Source organism: Elephantulus edwardii, unplaced genomic scaffold (assembly GCF_000299155.1).
Source record: "Elephantulus edwardii isolate Elephantulus edwardi_28Jun2011 unplaced genomic scaffold, EleEdw1.0 scaffold00193, whole genome shotgun sequence".
Lineage (NCBI taxonomy): Eukaryota > Metazoa > Chordata > Mammalia > Macroscelidea > Macroscelididae > Elephantulus > Elephantulus edwardii.
Window position 1 is genome coordinate 931393 of NW_006399943.1, and position 20120 is coordinate 951512.

Here is a 20120-nt window from a genome sequence, read left to right on the forward strand (position 1 = left end):
AAGTCCTAAATAAAATGTTAGCAAAAGGAATGTAACAGTGTATAAGAACCTAATGCCTCATGTACATGTTCAGTCTACCTCAACAATACAATAGTGTTGAACATCAGAATAATCTATGAAAAAAGAAAAACCATGTAATAGACTCCATAGATACAGGAAAGACTTCCAAAAAACCCCCCACACTCATCTACCCACAATTACAAGACAAAATCTTGTCAAAAGAGAAAGAATTTTTACTATTCTTTTTTTTTTTAATTTTTATTATTTGTGTGTGTACCGTCAAATCAGATTTGACTGGTCCAGGAGGAGATGGTTCCTCCTTCTCCAGCAAAGCATCTGGTGGATTTGAACCGCACACCCCTGGGATTGCAGTGCAGCTTCTTGCCACTAGGCCACCAGAGCTCGCCAAATTTTTACTATTCTTATATTCATTAAGGGCATTAGGGAAAATATATACATTAAAGAATAGTCTTAATGGTAAAATACTGAACTTTTGAGATTAAGAATAAGAAGAATGAGTGCATGCAGAACATTCATTCTTTTGGTGCACTAGGTCAAAGGGCAGGATGAAGAGCAGGCCTGGAATACATCAAAGCAGGTGATTTTGCTAAAGAATTCTGATCACAGGATGTTATGGAATCTGGTAAGAGGACTTCTCCCAAGAGCATGCTGAAAGGTGCACAGATGATGACTCAAATCCTGAAGGGTGCGGACGTGAGACAATAGGAGCCAAGAGCTATAAATCAGATGTTGGTGTTTGACCTTTGACATGTGACTGCAATTCTAGATGGTGCAAAAGTTTATTCAAGCCATGGGAAGAAAGCAGCTGTTGGTGAAGTTGATGTTCAATTGACAATCCAGTGTTATGCCCATCAATCCTTTCCTCTCTGGAGAGATTTTTTTAAATTAGTTATTTCAAGGTGAAGAAATAAAACCCCTTTGCCATTGATCAAACCATGTCCAGGTCCTAAATTGATACCTGATAGGTAATGCATAACCACTCCAAACTATAGGCTTAAGTCCATACCGAAAATGACGTTTGCTACTCCAGGAAGAGTAACAGTCCCCAAGGCTAAGTATTGGTTCAGTTACTAGCAGACCAGCATGCTCATACCAGATGTCCCTACCCTACAAACCATTTCGGTTTGAACCAAAGTAAGAACGCCAACGTCCCTTACAGGGCAACGAAGTATAATACAAATGCCCACTTCACAATCCTCAGCAAGGCGTCAGTTCCGGCAACATCATCAGTTCAGAATGCTCTTAACTAACCCGTCATTAACTTGGTCCAGAAATATTCTCATTACCACTAATATGATTGTTGTTATCATCATAAAATAATGCCTTTGAACCATCAAATGCATTGAAAAGGAAACATGAAATGATGATGATGGTGATGATGAAGACTCTGGTAAGTTGTAATCTAGCCTTGATACAGATAACTGATACACTTGATCTTGAAGCCATTGTACTGAAATTAAACATGCATGCTATGTATTTTCAAATTGTGTCTTAGAAAACTTAATTAGAATTTAATGAGTAAATGCAATTATACTTTTCAATTAAGTTGCTGGACTAAAAAAATACTATTAGTTATGGTTTTTCATCAGCCACTAAGTGTAAAAAATAAAGATGTTACTCATTTTAAAAGGGAGAGAGGATACTACCATCACTGAAGCAAGTATTCTCCCATAGAAATGGACAGCAAGTTTTCTTCCATAAAAATGGACAGCACATCTTCTCCCATAAAAATGGATATCACGTCTTCTCCCATAAAAATGGACAGTTCCATTAGTTGAAACGGACTTGATGTTAGTGGGTTTGGTTTTTGGTGGAACACAAAACCAAACCAAACCAAACCAAACCAAACCAAACCAAACCAAACCAAACCAACCAAGCCAAGCCAACCAAGCCAAACCAGTTTCCATTGAACTGATCCCAACTTACAATAACCCACAGGACAGCCTAGAATTTCCCAGACTAGAATAAGATTTCTGAAGAAATTGATCCATCTTTCCCTTGTGAAGTGGTTGGTGGGTTCCAATCACTAGACGTTTGATTAACAGCCTCACACTTAACCACTGAACTACCAGAGAAGTAGGAGTTCTGGTGGACGAGTGGTAAGAAGCTGTGCTGCAATCCCAAAGGTAGGTGATTAAAATCCACCAGTTACTTTGCCTGATATCTCCTCCCATGTGATTAATTGCCTCTGAAAACCCCCCTGGATGGTCAGCTAACAATTGGTTCTGACTTGATGGCACCAACAGCAATAACTACAGAAGTGAATATTGGGTTTTCCACCCCACTGTTTTCTTAAAGGTTCTAGCAAGAAAACAACTAGAAGAAATAAAAGGTAGAGGATTAAAAGAAAAAAAAAATACAGTTGTCACTCTTTGTAAGTAATATGATTGTCTCTACAGAAAAAAGAATTCACTAATTATTACAAATAATTAGAGTGTTTAGCAAGACAGCCGGGTAAAAGAAATCAAATCACACAATCAACTATATTCTTACGAGTAAAAAATAGAATAAACAGTCAGTTACCATTTTCAGAAGTAGTAAAATGCATAAGACTTCTAGAAAGAAATAACAAAGATATGCAAGACATCCTTGGAGCACTACAAAGCTCCATTAGAAGACAGTAAATAAACAATCCCTTGGTTGACACGAAAGGTTAAGTGGTTACTGAATTATTAAGTGGCACATTGGTGGTTCAACACCCAGAAGTGCCTCAGGAGTCAGACCTGATTCTACTCCTGAAAGGTCACCGTTCTGAAAAGCCCACGGAGCAATTCTGTTCTGCACACTTGGGATCGCCAGGAGGTAGAACTGATACCAACCACCTACCACACCCAAGGTACCAAATCACCCTAACACTGAGTGGCTGACAAGGTCATAAAGAAGAAAAGGAGAAAATGAGACATACGTGTTGTTGTTTTTGTTAATGTGCCCATGAGTCACCTGCAACTCGTGGTATACATACAAATAGTCAATCTAAAAAGATGTCTAAAACTGTAGAAAATCCACTCCCACTGAGTCCACCTCAACTCATATTGACTCCAAAGGACACAGTAGAAGTGCTCTATTAGCATTTTCAAGGCTGTAAATCTCTTACGTTCTAAAGAGTTAGAATGTGACTTTAAAGACCAAGATGTTCCTGACCCAAACCATGGTACTTTCATCTGCTTCATATGCGTGTGAAAGCTGGACAATGAAGAACGGTTGCCTTTGAATGACAGTCTTGGTGAAGAATATCTAATATACCACGGACTCCCATCCTGGCAGAAAGAGCAAACAAATCTCTCTTGGAAGGATAGTGGAAATTCCTTTCATATACTTTGGAATTGTCATCTGGGAAGACCAGTCCCTGGAGAAGGACTTGTGCTTGGCAACGTAAGGGTCTATAAAAGAGAAGATGGCTTTCGGTGAGATGGCTTAAGCGAGGTAGAAATGGTGGGGGGATGCAGGACTGAGCAGGGTCCGTTCTGTTGTTGAGTCACTGTGCATCAGAGCCAATGAGACAGCACCTAACAACAGCAACAACAGCCGCGATGAAGTTACATGGGAGTGAGTTAGTTCATCTTTGTCCAATAGACAGCCATTGGGTTTGAACTGCTGACGTTTAGGTTGACATTATTTAACCACTGTATCACTAGGGCTCCTTATAAAGATGTTTGCTCTTTCCAAACAGATCTATAGACACAATGAATTTCGGCCAAAATACCGAGAAGTTGTTTGAATATTTCAGGATCTTGACAGGATGGTTATAAATTTATACGAAAGAGCAAAGGTGTCAGAATAGCAAGACACTCTTGAATTAAGAATAAGATATGGGACATGTCCTGCAGAGATCAAGATTTACTGAAAGCAAGAATCATTGGAACATTTTCTTTTCTTTTTAAAATTTATTGTGGTTTGGGTGAAAGTTTACACAGCAAATTAATTTTCTACTCAGCATTCCACACATTCTGTTTTGTAGCCTTCGGTGCAATTCTCTGGTTGTTAGCAGCTCTTTCTCCCCAGCTCTTTGTACCCATCTGTCCTGCTTCCCTGCTTCTCCTGCCTTCTGAACTTCGTGTGGGGCCAGATGCTTCATTTTGGCCTCATGTTCTGAGGCATATGCTTCTCATGAGGATTGCTCATTTATAGGTTTCTCTGTTGTTGGACCACAAGGGGATCCCCAGGTTTCCAGATCTGAAAGGTGGGTTCAGTACCAGGGCTGAAAGATGTCTTAGAGCCCGTGTTGAGGCGCTCACCAGGCTCTAGTAGACTGGCAAGGTTGGTCTTGTGTGTGATTATGAATTTTCTATATCTCCTCCCGTCCTGTCCAGAGCCTCCTGGGGTCCTGCTCAGTGATGGACAGTAGTAGTGGGGCACCATCTAGTTCTTCTGATCTCTGGGATGTGGAGGCTGACACTTTGCTTACATTAAAGAGACAACTAAATGGATCAAAAGAACTGAATAGGGCCTTAGATGCCGACTCATGAAATCTGTAAGCTTCACATATAGCGGGCTGCTGCTCCGTGCAATGGGACACTTGTTCACCTGGAGAAGAATTTGGATTCTTCCTCACACGATAACCCTGACGCAATTTCAGTGGGTTAAACACTTGAATGTAAAGGTCTAAGTCCTCAAGCTTTGGGAAGAGAATGCAGGAGGCCCTCTTCACACTTCCTCAATGGGGAGAGGTTTACACAGAACCCAAGACTTGTTAGAGAGGTAGGTCAAGCTACCTCTTGGTAGCTTGACAGATGGGGTGGGGGTGGGGAGTGCTACGCAGAGAGTAAACGACGACGGGGAAGGACAGTTGCCGGAGAAGGACAGTTGCCGGGCACAGCGAGGAGCGGCTGTCTGCAGCGCACACCTCCACCTTGGAGCTCCGTGATGTGAAGAGTAAGGCCGTGAAGTCTCTGTGTGTGGTTTCTGGCCTGTGTTCACCATCCCAGACACAAGATGGAACAAGAAGCGAGTAACTTTGTCACTGGCAATGGCATGGCACCCTGGCTAATGTCCTCAGCTGTGACAGGTCCAGCAACACCTGCTCCAAGTTTGCTGTGCGTGACCTTGGGCACAGGAGCCGGCCCTCCACACCTCTGCTCACCCCCATCACTTATGTCTGGCGCCAGCAGGGAGGACCAGGGACAGATGGCTGCAGAGAGGCGCCTGCGGGCTGGTGTGCTGGGGGGTAGAGCTACGCCCGCATTTTATGACTATTTTTATGAGCAGGCTAGGGCAGGGGTCATTTCTATTCAGTCTTGCTTCCCCGAGGTTAATGAGTTCAGGTTGGTTTTCTGAATGCTGAGTGGAAAGCTCAGTGTATGTAATTACTGCTTTTATTCAGCTCTAACCTGAGCAAGGCCCAGGTCAGGCGTGGGACAGACACAGACCAGGAGGAGAGGGGGTCGCTGCGTCCGGCAGGCTCAGGTCCCGCCTGGGAGAGACTCTGATGAATCATGTCAGGCACAGAGTGGGCGGTGGGTGCCCATCCAGGGCTGTGTTTACCATCCTAGTGGGCTGGGGCAGGAGCTGCATAGTGAGCAGGACGGCCTGGCCCTGTCCCCAGGGACGCAGATGGGGAGACAGACGTTCCGTTATCTCACACGTGAGAACAGAATGAGGAATGCAGACACACCAGGACTGTGGAGATGTGGAAGAGCCACGGCTCACCTGAAGTTGGGAGATCTGGGGAAGTGGCACGGGGCACTGGGGTGGGACCTTTGGAACAGCTAGATGACATGTAAAAAGACCCAGAAGAGAGGGTAAGGGGGCAAGTTCAAGGTCAGCTAGGTTATGCCCACAGGGGAGCAGGGCCACAGGCTGGGGGCTGCCTCTGAGCAGGTTTGGAGGCCTGGCTGGGACCTGGAGGAAATCAGGACTTTCTCCCAAAGCCCTAGAAGCCCTTCTTATTGTTGTTGTGGACCATGAAGCTGGAACTTACCCAGAGCTGACCCTCCAGTGGGTTTTCAGAAGCTGTAAATCACATGGAAGGACACTGTCCGTCCTCCTATTGAACAGCTGATGGACTTGAACCATATGCCTTTGGGATTGCAGCGCAGCTTCTTAACACTATGCCATCTCCCTCTTCCTCCCTCTGTCTTTTCTGCCATCTCTTCCTCCACTGTCGCCACTGTGCTAGAGCCCACTGTGGCCACCACGGTGTCCGTCCAGCTCCTGGAACTTTCTTCTCTTTGTCTCTGACCTTCTCCTTTCTTAAGCGTGATGTCCCTTTCAGGGGCTGGTCTTTCCTGATAACACACCCAAAGTTTAATCTTTAAACCAAACTATGCCTCTTGAATTGAAAATCTAATACTCATTCCACTTATTGGAAAATTTTAAAGTCCATCTGCAACAACTTGGCTTGGAACATGTCCTTTCTTTCACTGTAGAGATTATGAAACACTGTTTTTGATGAACATTTTCATCTGAAATGGGATAGGTTGAAAGGTAAGATACCCATACCAGGTCCCAGAGTCTTGAAAAAGAGTGTTAGCTAGAGAATTTTTAATATTGATTACATGTTGAATAATAGCAGAATATATAATTAAAATAATTTCACTTATTCTTACTTTATTGTTTGGTTGTTTTCTGGGTTTTTTGTTGTTGTTGTTTTTGTTTTTAAAAAAAGACTGCAGAAAACTTAAATTACCTCTTTAGCTAGAACCAGAGGGTCAAATCCATGAAAAGTGAAATGTGAGTGAGGTGGAAACTGACAGAGAAGGAAAACGCAAATTGTTGTTACATGCCATCAAGTTGACCATGACTCATAGCGACTCTATGAGCAGTGGCTCCGAGCCCTGCCCTGTCCTGAGCCAGTCTCACTGTCTATGACACACCTGTCCCCGTTGCCATAGTCACAGTGTCAATCCGTCTCATCCAGCGTCTTCCTCCCCTGTGCTGACCTCCCACACTTCCAAGCATGACGTCCTTCTTCACAAACTGGTCCTTCCTGGAAAATGCAAATATCTCCCACCAAAAATGAGTGATGGGAACATGGTAACAGTACCTGGCAAAACCCGGGTTTTCAGACCCAGAAAAAGGAGGCAATGCTATTGAGTCCGACTCTAACAGTTTCCCCTGTAGAGAGGGACCCTGGGGATATTGCAAGGTCACTTCCAGACCACAGCTGCTAACTGAAAAATGGACAGTTCAAATCCACCAGCTGCTCCTCTACAGATGGGCAGCCTCAGAAACGTGATGGCGGGTCACCCCGAGTCAGGAACAACATGACGACGGTGAGTATGGTTTGGTGGTGATTCAGTCAGGCCAGCGGTTCGAATCTATCCTAGTTTGCTCCACAGGAGGCAGCTAAGGCAGTCTGCTCCTGTTAAGATTTGCATTCTCTGGAACCTGATGGAGGGAGGGTCGCCGAGGGTCAGGACAGACTCTAACAGTGGGCTTGGTGGTTTCATTCTTGATGTCTATTCCACGTGCAATAAAAAGTGCTCCTTAGAGGCAAGGACGGTGACACATCATCTCACACACTTGGGCCATATGTTCAGGAGGAACTGCCCTCAGAGAGAGAGAGAGACACGCTGCGAAAGGTAGAGGGTGAGAGAGAGAGGGGCTCTTCAACGAGGTGGGCTGACACTGCAGCGACGGCTTCGAGCCGAGTGGAGATTGTGGGTGTAGCGCAGGGTAGGTGAGGGTTGCCATGTGGTGTTTATAGCGTCGCTACGAATTGCAGTGAACTCACTGGCACTCACAAGCACAGCGTTGAGCCTGCAGTGAGCTCAGTTCATTGCCTCGAGTTGGAACTAACGCAGGGGAGGCTGAGCCACCATTGGTTTCAGAAGCTGTAAATCACATGGGAGGAGACTGCCCACCTTTGGCCTCTGGAAAGCTGCTTGCTCGTGGCTTCGAACTGCCAGGCGGACTCACTCTTCGAGTTAGCAGCTCCACGCCCTCTGCATTATGTCACTACTTGTGCAGCAGCGGGATGGAAAAGTTTGGAATATTTCTGGAATGACCAAAAGGTGACACAAAGATACTGAGTGAACACATGCTGTTGGAAAATTGGTGCCAACAGACTTGCGCAACGCAGGGTGGCCACAAACCTTTAATTTGTAAGGGAAAAACAGCAATGTCCCTAAAACACAACAGAACGAGGCCTGCTGTATTCTTACTTGTTTTAAAAAAAATTGAACACAGGAGGAGCAGAATTCCTCATAGCACTCCTCTTGAGCTAAGACCATGCAAGCTGTGAGTGTCTTCCCAGACTTTTCTCTTTCATTTAACAGAGGAAGAGACATAAATATATGTGCCTGGTGGAGGTGCAGGGAGAAACACTTTTCTTTTTTTAAATAAAGTAAAAATCCCTATTATGGTGAAAATACCGCCTAATGAAAATTATGTTTCAAAATAGATGGAGGAGTTCTTTGTGCTAAATATGGTGTCCTTTGTTTCATTTGCAATGGAAAAGTCTCTTGTTTAAAAAAAAATACATTATTATGAGGCCCTACAATGCAAACCACATTTTCCAGTTCAATAGCTTACAAGGTCAGCCAGGCAGAGACAATGCCGCCCGGCTTCAGAAGTGTCTTGCTCGGTAATGAAGCTTGTTTAGAGAGACAACGTTGTAATCAGATGCTGCCTGCGGGCTAGCTGTTTTGAGGCGGGAGTTTCAGTCTCTGAATCGAAGGCCTCCACGTGTGGTGAGGTGCCAGCGAGTCGAGTATGACTCCTAATGACCTGATACCCAACAGACCCAGGCCGTGCCCTCTCCTGCGCCACCCCACGAGCCCATTACTGCAGGCACGGCCTCAGTCCATCCTGCCGAAGCTCTTCTCTCTCTCTGACTTTACATCTTTCTCAGCATGATGTCTTTTTCCAAGAACTGACCCGTTTTGGCAACGTGCCCAAAGCGTGTGAGATGACATTTTACCATCCTTGCTTCTCAGAAGCTCCCTGGTCGCTGTCCTCCAGGACAGTCTGGTCTGTGCTTTGGGCCGCCCGTGCGATGTTCAGTACTCATCTCCAACGTCACAGTTCAAAGGCGTTGATTCTTTTCCTGCTACCTTCCTCGTCAGCCAGCTGTCAGTTCTGTCCTTCATTAGTGGGTATCTTTTCAAGGATGGTTCCAGTCCACCCTCTGCTCCTCAGGAGAGAGACAAGGCTGTCTTCTCAGAAACTCAGTGGCAAGTCTCTGGGAATCGGGATTGATGTGATGGCAATGGCTTGTATTCTATGGACGGTGCGATAACGTGATGAAAACATCTTCAGTTCTATGTTGTTGTTGTTAAGTGCCGTCGAGTGGCAGGCTACTCATAGTGACCCTATGAATGAAAGACCTGAACACTTGGATAACTTTCATTATTTCTCCAGGTTCATAGGGTTTCCGGAGGCAAGCCATTTCAGATGTGGATGCCACTCCTGCTTCCAAGCTTGTTTTAATCAGGGAGCTCCACCCAACACTGTCCACCATGGGTGACCAGTATCACATTTGAGACATCAGGATCACAGTGTTCAGCTTCACAGCAACCACGAGTTACCTCTGTTCAGCAAATCGACAGAGAAGGACCAAAATGGGACATAAGAACTCGAAGTGAGGATATGCTGGAAAAATGGCGCCGAAAGACTCGACATCTGCAAAGCTCAATGAAGTGAAGATCATAAAGGCAGGTCTGTTCCACGAGACTGAGGGGAAGATGCCAGACGTTGCCGGCTGTCAAAGCTCAGCACTGCCCTTCTTGGCATGTTGGTTTTCATTTCAGGACCCCGTGGGCTGCTGTTAAGGAACTTGGAATCCATCAGAATTTGGTCAAAGCTGGCGGGCCAACCACTAGACTTAAGTTTCAAACTGTCTAGAAAACCACACGCCACCACCAAAAACACACGTTCAAACAACCTTAATTGTATATTTCACAGGACAAGTCACTTCCTTTCCTTCTGGTCACGAGGCGTTCCAAGCTAAACACATCCAGATCTAGCGAGCTGTGAGGAGGGCTGCCTGCGAGACACGAAAGGGAAGGCCGGGAGCGGCCGCCGTCCTTCTCCTTCTTCTGTAATTCAACATGGAGGCCTCGGGAGACCAGCGCCAACTTTCCAAAGCACAGCGAATCTGGGGAGTAGCCAAAAGTGGGTCTGAGAGTGTGGGCACTGCTTTAGCTGACTCCAAGTGGACGCTACAGCCACAGCACTTAGTTATGTGGTTACCAGCCATAGAAGTTCAGTCTACTCATGTGTGCAAAGAGGAAAAGAGTGGCGACGCTCCCCTGCCAGGATGCCCTGGATGTTAGTCAGCCAGTTAGTTAACTAGCTAGCTGGTTAGTTTGCAGGTATCCGGGACTTCAGTGTAGTTCCCTCACTCCTGACCACCACGCACAGCCCTCATCCACACCATGAAACACAACTTAGTGACAGGAGGAGGGGATTTCTGATCCTCTCTACATTTGCACAAGCCTCCTGGGTACTGTCCTGAGTGAGTCCGTATGTTGGTGTTAGGTGCCCTCCAGGAGACTCACACCAGCACTGTGCATGGATCAGAATCTCACCCGGGCTTACACCGTCCTCACAACTGAAAGCTTGTTACTGCAACCACTGCGTCAAAACACCTCATAAAGGGATGAGGAGAACACGGAAATGAAGAGAAACAGCTACAAATATGTAAGCATCGGAATGTAGAATGAAGTATGAGAACTAGAAAAATCAAAAGTCATTGAGAATGGAATGGGATGGAAGGGAAGGGAAGGGAAGGGAAGGGAAGGGAATGGAGTGGAATGAATAGAGACGGACTGCTTAGTCATCAGTGTGTTGAAATGAGTGATACTGGCCACTTTCAATCAGATATGTGGCCCGTTCTTCTGGGGATGACAATTTGAGAAGGAGTAGCATGGGGGGGGTCGGCGGGGAGAAGGGTGCAACAATGAATGAATGGAATCCCCAAATCTCTGTAGATGTTCATGGAAATGAAAAATAAACAACCTAAATTAAAAAAAAGAAAAGGAGTAGCATCACCTTTACTGTCATAAAGAACATTTCAGTATCTAGCTTCTCCGAGGTGCAGTGCTACCAGTCACAGGACAGCATCCACATACCAACAAAGAAGGCCAGCTTATGTAACTATATATTATTAAATGTCTGCACTAGCCACTAATATCAAGATGAAGAAATGGAAGAGGTTTACCTAGTCATGAAGCGTGACATTGATCAAAGGTGCAACCAAAATACCCTGATAATTTCTGGAGAAGATTAATCACTAGCTGGAAAACAGAGCAGTGGTGATAGAAATTGTACTGGAGATCATGGTAGAATTTTGCAAAACCAGTAATTTATTCATTGCAAACACTTTTTTTCAATAATATAAATGGTGATTACAAATGAAGACCTCATTGGATGAATTATTCAGCCGCCAAAGCCATTATATCTGTGGAATCAGTCAGTACAAGAGGCTGACTGAGGAACAGACCACCAATTGCTCCAACTTGAAGCCGAAGAAAATAAAAACCAGTGCAAAGGAGCAAAATTCTAATCCTTGAGTATCTCCCAAACTCAGTTCCAACACCCAGTGTTCCTGTAAACAGTGTCCACTCAACCATATGTCTTCAAAGGGTGTGAATCAGGGCAGAAATAGCCTGCCGACTCTTTTTCCGATGGTTAAATGTCAAACTCTTTAGTAACTATTCCATCAGGCCTCCTTCAGCTTGAATCTGTCTCACCTGAACTTAGAGACCATCTCCAGAATAGATTTTATGCATTCCTGGGGAACACTAGAGATGAGGAAGCACAAGAGGTATGGGATGGCATCAAAGGCATCACATATGAACACAGCATTGAAGTTGTTAAAAAAGACAACGAAGAAAGAAAAAACCAGAACGCAAGCAATCTGACAATTGGAACTTGCTCTGTTAGGCAGAGAAGTAAAGCCAATGAAAGACATGATCATGCAGAGAAGTAAACAGAAGATTTCAAAGGAGAGCTTGAGAGGACAAAACAAAGTCTTATAATGAAATATGCAAAGACCTGGAGTTAGAAAACAAAAGGGAAAACACTCTTGGCATATCTAAAGCTGAAGAAAGTGAAGAGAAAAAAATTCAAACCTTAAGTTGCAAACATTAAGGATTCTAAAACCATAATATCGAACAAGGCAGAAAACAGTAAAAGAAGACAGAGTCATGGTAGCAAAAAGAATTGATTGACGCTCAGTCATCTCAGCAGGTAGGATGTGGCCAAGAACCAGTGGTACTGAAGGAAGCACTCCAAACTGCCTTGAAGGCACTGGAGAAAACAAGACTACAGGAATCGATGAAGCACCAACTGATGTGTTAAAACAAGCCCTGGGTGTGCTCATGCATCTATGTCAAGAACTTTGTAAGACAGCTACCTGACTAACTGACTAGAAGAGATCCATATTTATGCTCATTTCAAAGGAAAATGGTCTAAGAGTGTGGAAATTATCACACAAAATTATTAATATCACACACACACACACACACACACACACACACACACACACGTCTTACTAAAAAGAATGATTTTTCATGTTTCCGCTGCACCTCGACAAAACAGATAGGAATTCTAGCTGGGTACTTAGGAGGAAGTGGGAAGACAGACGTCATTACTGATATCAGACGAGTCCTGACAAAATGAGCAGAAGGACAGAAGGACGTTTACTGACTATGCAACACTTTGTTGTCTACACAAGGGTATCGGGCTGTGTGGATCGTAAAGTGTGGGTAACATTTGAAAAATGGGATTTGAGAACTTTTAACTGTGCTCATGAGTGTCTATATGGCGGGAGGATATTGCATGGTTTATTGCTGGGCAAGAAATCCAATCTAGATACTGAGGACTATGGAGAAGAACATGAAATCAGGATTGAAGGAAGACTCTTCAAAAGCCTGCAGCCTGTAGATGACACAACCATGCTTGTTGAAAGTGAAGAGGAATAAGTTAAAAAACTAGTTTTCAGATGGATTACATCCCAACTTCAAGACAACAAAAATGCTCCCTGCTCTACCAATCAGTAGCACCATAATGAACGGAGAAAATATGAAAAAGATTTCACTTTCCTTGGATCCATAACCAGCCCTCATGGAAGCAACAGTCAAAAATCAAATGGCCCATTGCACTAGGCAAACCTGCTCCAGAAGTGTTAAAAGGGCACAGATGTCACTTTGAGGACCAAGGTGTGCCTGACCCCAAACCATAACATTGTCAATTGTCTTTTATGTATGTGAAAGCTGGACAATGGACGAGGTAGACTGAAGGAGAGTGAAGAATGCTGACTGTCCCATGGACTGCCGGTGCCTAGCCACTCACAAGTACTGAGGGGGAAATGGGGTCGTTCTTGGACAGGGCTCAGCATGAGCAGATGGACAGCTGACTGCAGCTAATGCCGATAGTGGTCCATCCACAGCTGAGGCTCTCCCTCAGCCTCCATACTGGGCCCAATCCTTCTCCACACTGCTCCTGGTCTCTCTCTCTCTCTCTCTCTCTCTTTCTCACACACACACACACACCCACCCCTCCCACAAGTGTTCATTTACAGGATGAATAGCTGACCCTTTCTTATCCTCTGGGTGGGGAAATGCATATTTGCCTGTAGTCCACTACGTACCACGTTCCAATGGTGGACATAAAATTGCTGGGGTCAAAGGTTGTATTTCAGATCCCCTTCATGGAGGGTCATGTGTAAAGCAATTGAATTCTGGTGGGTAGTTCTCTTATTTTCATTGAAAATTGGGAGTAAACTTGTTTTTTTATTTAGTTCACAATCATGTGTGAGCTGACTGGATTTTCTGGGTTTAGCTAACAAACACCTGTGGGCTAGAAGCCTCTTGTTTAAGTCAATCACGACCTGGTGGGTGGGCCTTTGTATTTAAAAGCCAGTTGGGCCCTAATTAATTTTTTTTTTTCATAGTATATATTTCAATGTCTTTTTTTTCCTATATTTTATTAATTTTCATAAACTTTTACAGAGATTTTGGGTTTCCATTCATTCATTGTTGCACTATTCTCTCTAACCTCCTCCCAGTTTGTTCTTGTCCAAATGCCACAGTGCTTGTCAAAGCCAGTTCTGATTAATCTTCTTTGTCAGTGTGTCCTTTGCCATTCCCTATCACTCCTCCCTGTGGGCCCTAATTAATTTAATTGTGTTTGGGAAGAACATTCTTCTAAGAGGTACAACTCTTGTTTGCCAATTTGCTGTACTGAATTGTACTGGGTTTCTGGTATGTCAAATGACATCATGGTTACTTATGGTGAACAGGGTTTGGTGAAACTCCCAGATTAAGACTGGCTTGGAAGCAGGATTGGCATCCACTTCCTAAGCAACATGCCTTTGGAAACTCTATGAACCTTAGAGAAATGATGATAGTTATAGAATAGAGTTCAAGTCCTTTTTTCATAGGGTCACTATGAATCATGCTTAACTTGATGGCACTTAACAACAACAACAACATATAGACAGAAAACTGCTATTCTCTTATATGTAAAAAGCACTGATAAATCAACAAGTAAATTTGTTTCTTCTTGTTCCAAATGGTGTCCGGTTACCACTACTGACCACTCTGTTCACATTTATTATCAAAGGTCTGGACAGAGGAGGAAATAAAGGACAAAATGAAGAATAGTAAATAAGACCAGACTTATGGAGCCCCGATGGCCCAGGGGTAAGAGATTGTGCTACTAACTCAAAGCTGTGCAGCTGGAATCACCAGGTGCCCCTCAGGACTAAGAGGAGTAATCTCATCCCATGTGATTTACAGCCTCTGCAAAGCTGCTGAGGGTCCGCAATGAGTTGGTTCATACTCAGTGGAACTTAACAAGAACAAAGAATTAAACGAGAACTTAGATAAATGGCAACTTTCTAAAAGTCACTTTAAAAGAAAAAAAAAAAGAGAGATTTGACAGCGATGAGGGTTTCTTTACTAGTTTGATAGCAACTGGGGGATCCCCGAGACTGTGACTCCCAGACAATCTTCAAACCTGGAACTGAACCCACCTCAGGGGATCACCTTTCAACCAAACAATTGAATGACTGCACCGCAGGGGAGCGCGTTCCTCAATAGGATCCCCCAAACAAGACCTAGAAGGGCAGTGTTTACCCCAAAACACAGCTCAGACAGCAGGAAGGAAGGACAGACAGATATGAGGAGCCTGGAGAGGAGGAGAGCTGTGACATTCAGGGCCCTTCATTTCCTGTGCCCTGCACACGTGTTTCTCCCTGTGTGGCTTCCCAGTGGCTTGTCACCCAGTGGTTTGAAAAGCAGCAAGGCTGTCATATTTGCCTTGAGCTGGTCATTTAGCACGCACAGTCTCGGCTGTAAAGGCAGCAGCTGGCTGTGAGGGGGTCCCCATCAATTACTCCCTTTGTTTAAATAACTCATTCCTTTGCTGATCTATTCACACTTGGTTTTCAGACCAGTGTATTGAAGTTCATTTGCTCATCTGTTCTTACTCTACTTCCAAATGGAGCCCCAAACCAACAACTAATTGATTACGGACTGACCTGTGATTTTGTTCCACTTAATCTATTTCTGACCGATAATGCGTCGTCTCAGAGGACATGGCTCAAGACAGAAGTGGGACCGAATTGAGAATGAAAAAGAAAAAATAACAGGCAAGGGGGCTTGGGGGAGGGAAGGCCATGGTTTCTCATTTTCCCCAACAAGCACAAGCTGTCGAGTAAGGAGATTTTTGAAAACCCGAAATTGCTGTGGTGGGAACCAAGCATGGAAGGCAGTAACAGAGCAGGGAGCACCCCGCCCGCCAGGGTCTGGGGGGATGCCTGGCTTGTGCGGGTAACTGTTCGCACCCACAGCCTTGTTCCAGTCCACCGTGGGAGGGAGGGCGAACAAGTGAGAACAATTCACATCCGGGGCACAAACTACATACACGGCGCCTTCGACAGCTCTAACTACCCAGAGGAAGGAAAACAAGATCTACCCATCCGGGTGACCAGGACAGAGGCCCTGGTGCATGGCCACCAGCAAGCTGAGTTAGATTCAGCTGCACAGTGACCTGGCCTTCGCAGAGCAGGCAGGGGACGGCATTCCCAGGGGACCCTGTTGGCAGACACTTGTCACAAGGAGGGACGAGCAGAGACAGTGGGCTGCTGACCATTGAGAGCGAGATGGATGACCAGGCCCCACTGCCCGGGGGGTCTGGAGACCAGGTCACCTGATGTGTGAGTGTGTGGTGTGTGCATGGGCGTGCCTGCATATGCACACACGGCTTCTGTATGCCACAAAGCTTCTGGAAGCCAGAGACAGAACCTCAGCTCCGGTGCTCTCCACGCCACCTGAGTGTGAGCTGGGCTCTGTTTTTGTTCACCGAAGCTGAGGGTTCTCCCTGCCGGAGACGCAGCTGGGGCGACGAGGCCTTAGACTAGGAAGCGGTACCCGGGCCAGGGCAGAGAAGGCTCAGACAGTGGCAAGGAGTCAGGGGGCTCTGGAGTGGCCCCTCTGCTCAAGTCCACCCCACCAGGCTTCTCTCCCAGGGAGTCTGCCTGTCTCTCTGGCTTATTGTGCAGACAGTCGCCAGCGAGGAGCCGCAGGACCCCTGGAGCAGCCGCACTGACTTGCAGTGCTTGGATTGGCACCGCGTGGAGCCCAGGGCCTGCCAAAGACAACAGTCTTGCTCTGTGACCGGGACCTCGGCTCTGGAGTCTGGATCGCTGCTGATCCTGAAGGTCCCACTCCTGCTGGACAGAGGGGCTCAGGGAGGAGGGAGAGAGAATGGCCATTCAATCCCAGCCCCCTCCAGCAGACACAGACCCCTTCTCTCGGCCTCCTCAGCGCCCCATGCCCCTCTCCTGTCCGCCTTGCCCCATCTACAGAGGCTGTCCTGCTACATTCCCACACTGAGGGGGGACCCTGAGGCCGGCGACAGCTGGGTGACCTCTGTTCTCCAGTTATGGCCGAGAGCAGCCCTCAAATGCACCCCCCCACCCCCCACCCCCCAATAGCTCTGGTCTCGCAGTGTCTTGCTGGAAATGTTGGATGGAGAAAAAAGGATTGTGACTGAGAAGAGCCAGCAAGCAAGGGCTTGGTTCCAGGGCAGGCATGTCTTGGTGCAGGGCCTGTGGCCCCACAACGTTCACCTGGGGCCCATGGACACTTGCTCTAAGCTGGGCAGTGTGCCATGCCTCCCTGCGGTCCCTCCGCTAATCATCACAAAACGCCCAGAGAGAGTGACGACTCCTCAGCCCATTTGGCTGATGGGAAGGCAGAGGCTAAGGCAGCTCGTGGACGTGCCTGCCCAGTCCATACAGGTGGACAGAAGCAAGAGACTGAGCTGGGATTCTTCACTTGCCATCATGTCTGGGAATGGCGCAGAGCCGGGGCCCTGTTTGTCACTGTCCTGGTCACCAGTGATAACCATACGCACACACCCGCTGGTCAGACATATCTGTAGAGGTTTTAGACCACTTCTGTCCCCAAGAGGCCAGTGGCCAGGCCTTGAGCCCTTTAAGTGCAGCATCTCCTGTTGCCAGGGGCTGTGGGTTCCCTTTGCCCCTTCTCTCAGGCCACAGGGCACCGGCCTGGGCATACAGTCACTGTGCATGCCGCCCCCATCTCCCCAGCCAGTCCCTGAACCCTTAGGGCGAGGCACAGAGAGGCGGGGCAGACATCTCACACATTAGGTGAGAATGACCTGGGGCCCGCCCCTTAACAGGCAGGGCCTCAGTGGGCCGGTTCCTTCCGCATCTTCCTGAGGTCTCATCATTCTGGATCTGGAGGCCTCCAGGGATGCGCTGGTGGAGGGGGCGTTGTTATTGGGTGTGAAGTTCTGGCTGCGCTTAGGAACTTGGACACTGTGGAGGCGTGGCAGGTGGCGGCCAGGTGGAAGTGGAGAAGGGAGCGCAGGCTGCCCAGGCCAGGGCACCTCAGGTGAAATCAGACGGTGAACTCCCTCCCTCCCACCTCAGGCGGCGAACGGGTGAGGAGAAGGTGGCACCTACCTCTCAAAAGTGTCCAGAAGCACGCAAAGGGGAGCATGGCCGCACGCATCCCGTCGGGGCCGGCAGGACGGCTGGACGCCGCCGGGCAGGGCAGGGCCGGGGTCCGAGGAGAAGAAGTTGAAGTCGCAAGGGTCCTGCGCCCCCCTTGGCGCTCACGCGCGCTCACCCGCCGGGCTGGTGATAGTCGAAAGCTGATCTGCGCACTCAGAGGTCCCACTTGCCAAAAGAGGAGGAGACAGCCCTCAGCGGTGCGCACACGGAGCAGCGCAGCGCGCACAGCCTCTGGCGCGGCTCTTCAGCCTTTCCGACCCCAGGCGTCCCCTTCCCTCCCCAGCCCCTCACCTCCCCCAGAGTCTTCTCCGTGGGCATGGAGACGGGCCCAAATGCTTTTTCCCCAACCAAGGCAGAGCCGTGCGCCTCTGGCACCAAAGTGCATCCCTGGCCAGGCTGTTCCCTGGAAATTGCCTTTTGTTCAAAGCTCCACGGGACCTTGAGACCCTGAGGACTTGACTCAGACCTCCCAGATGCTCTTGGAAAAGTTGCCCCAACTGGTGCCCAGGAGCGCAATGATGGTGGCCAGCCCGGGCACCCAGCAGCTGTTTTCTTTAATTAGCTGGTCCTGCTCCAGAGCGTATCTTAGCGCTGAGTGGACAGGGCGCTCCCCCAGCTCCTCCTTCAGCTGCCCCCCCAATTCCCATCTGAGTGAGTCATTTTGGGGTGGCAGCTGAGAGTCCAGGCAGCTGGGAAGAGGGGGAGGTGGAGCAAGGGAAGATGACCAGCAGCGTGCTCCCCAGCTAGCCACTCATGGCCCCACCCCAGCCTGGGCGTGTCCATGGGGGGCAGACCCCAAGGAAAGGAGGCCTACCGGGATCAGGTTCATGAATGAAGTGGGAGCGAGTCACTGGACTGGAAGGATGTGGTTTTATGGTTTCTACCTGCAGTGGATTACCTGGAGAGCCGAGGTCACTTGGGGTGGCCTCCTGCTAGACACAGCCAGGTTGGGGCGGGGGTAGGGGAGAGAGAGAGTAATAGGGATAAGACGTGTGCACACACACACAAAGTCAGAGACAGAGAGCAGGAGAGAGAGAAAGAGGACAGGACAGAGAGGAGGAGAGAGAGAGAAAGTGAGGAAACAGAAGAGGAGGTTAAGGAACTAATACAGAGAGAGGTAGAGATGATAGAGGAGAAAGACAGGAGAGAAAGACAAGATAAGCAAAGAAAGGAGTAAGGGGAGTGACAAAGATATAAGGAAAAAAAAACAAGAATAAGACAGTGAGAGTGAGAAAGAAAAAAGAGAAAGGGGCAAGAGAAAGAGATGGGGAGGAGGGAGAGATGGAGGGGGAGGGAGAGATGGGAGGAGGGAGAGATTGGGAGGAGGGAGAGAGATGGAGGAGGAGGGAGAAAGATGGGAAGGGGATGGAGTTACCCTTCTGTGCCTGGTACCCTCTGCTGAGCTTCTAGACTCCAATGTTCCACTTTTGTCAGCTCGGGGGTCACATCTCACCTTTAGATTTGTCACTAAAAGCTTGAGGGAGGCTCCCAGGAGTCTCTGGGGCTCCTCCAACGTACTTCCAAGCGCCTGACCTGAGACTCCTGCCACCTCACCCGTCCTCTTCTCCGGAGGCTGGAGGGCGGCACTCTCACCCAGGTGGACATGTGAGGAACGTGATCAATGTCCCAATGACACGGCATTTTCCTGCTCTTGATGGGTTATCAGAGAAGCAGGAACCCCATGTGGCCTGCGGGGTGACAGGAGCACCCCGGCCCCGCGGCCTCTGACGTCCACGTGAAAGGGGTTGACCCTCCTTCCTGGTGAAGGGGATGTGGGCAGGGTGATTACTTAAAATTGCCTGATTGTGATAGTTTGCGGCAATTATGTCTTTATATTTGTAAAAATTACGATTATGGATAGTTTACAAACAGCATGCGTGAGTCTGTGCTCTTGGTGGTCCACTGGACGTGGCGTCTTTAAGGTCCTTGGCCACGGGGAATGATTAAAACACTGACAGTTTTGAGGTGTACACTGATGTGCCAGGTGGTCCTTCCAGCACTCACTGTCCTTTCACCAGAAGGTGACACGCCCTCGCAGACTTGCCCTGCTTCTCCATCATTGTATTGGTCATTACAGATAGCTGCCGACCGTTCTTTGGAGGCTTAGGGGCTAGGCGTTGCGCTGCCACACTAAAGGCATGCAGTTCGAATCTACCAGCTGCTCTGT

At 47.6% G+C, this 20120-nt stretch overlaps 1 pseudogene; it reads left to right on the forward strand.

The window, feature by feature from the left end:
* The first annotated feature begins 633 nt into the window (after window positions 1-633).
* LOC102858290 lies at window positions 634-17535 on the forward strand (annotated as a pseudogene).
* Window positions 17536-20120: the final 2585 nt, after the last annotated feature.